The sequence below is a fragment of the Epinephelus moara genome, chromosome 12 (assembly GCF_006386435.1).
Source record: "Epinephelus moara isolate mb chromosome 12, YSFRI_EMoa_1.0, whole genome shotgun sequence".
Lineage (NCBI taxonomy): Eukaryota > Metazoa > Chordata > Actinopteri > Perciformes > Serranidae > Epinephelus > Epinephelus moara.
Genome location: NC_065517.1, coordinates 2584785 through 2586217, shown reverse-complemented (window position 1 = coordinate 2586217; position 1433 = coordinate 2584785).

Sequence of the window (1433 nt, the reverse complement as noted above, 5' to 3'; positions counted from 1 at the left end):
TCCCTCCTCAGTTGCTCTTCCTGAGGTTTCTACCGTTTTTTTTTCCCCGTTAAAGGGTTTTTTTGGGGGAGTTTTTCCTTATCCGCTGTGAGGGTCCAAAGGACAGAGGGATGTCGTATGCTGTAAAGCCCTGTGAGGCAAATTGTGATTTGTGATATTGGGCTTTATAAATAAAATTGATTGATGATGATTGATTGATTGATGATTCATAAATATCAGTGAAATCACCCTTTTTCCATAAGCAAAATAAAGGTTTCAAAATTCTTAAACTGTGTTTAACAGCGTTAAGACCTTTGCTACGATGTCTAACACTAACACTTTAATAAGTATAAGTGGTGCAAAAATGGAGAATCCGCCGCTAAATATCATTATTTATGTTCCCCTCAACTTTTCCTTTCATCCTGAATCAGATGTGACGAGTTGCAAGCTAACTTCAGCGCTGTAGTGCACGACAGGACAGTAACGATTACCTTACTGAAAGTTCCTATTTGAATAAAATCACCTGAACATGTTTCTGTGTCTGTAAGACACAAACCCACATGCATTATATTCTATTGCATTGAATGTAATGACACTTTAAATTCTATTAGAGCAATCGTAAGTGTCAGGTTGTAAAAGCTGCAGGGTAACGTTAACGCTTTGCTCTTTTAGCTGAACGCACAGCGTTAGCTTGGATGTGAACATCCGGTAGCTAGTAAATGATTAGCGAGCTAACACTCCAACAACACCTTTCATTTGTTCAGTTAATGCTACATTTGACATGAGCCACAAACCAGACTGTTTTGTGCCAGCAAATATATTCAAGTTATTACCCACCGTATGTTTGCTGTAAAGTAGGTTAACAGCAGTGCCATCTACATCTCTCTGGTTAGCAGGAAACAGATTAGGTATGTTGCCTCATCTCACCAGCGTACGCCAAAGTGTGGGCGAGCGGAGAGCTTCTTCTATTTCCTTACACAACATCTCGTCTTCGTCTGACCTGGGAACGCCTTGGGGTCCCCCAGGAGGAGCTGGAAAGTGTTGCCGGGGAGAGGGCTGTCTGGGGTGCTTTGCTTGGCCTGCTGCCCCCGCGACCCGGCCTCGGATAAGCGAATGAAGATGGATGGATGGATGGATGGACAACACTGTCGCCCCCTGCTGTCATTTGATATTAATGAAGAGTACCCATTCAAATCGCACTGGACTTTGATGATGCTGATGTGAAAGGTTATAGGTCACAAGTTTAATTAAAAAACAACAACATATAGTACTACATCCATGAGTACTCTTGCCTTATTATGATTACACCGCGTTCCAAATTATTATGCAAATTATATTTTTCTCTGATTTTCCTAAATAGTCGATGCAAATGACAGTCAGCATAATTTTCAAGTCATCAGCTGTTAAAGTTTAATTCAAATGTTATTGAACAAACCTCCCAATGAAAACAGTAT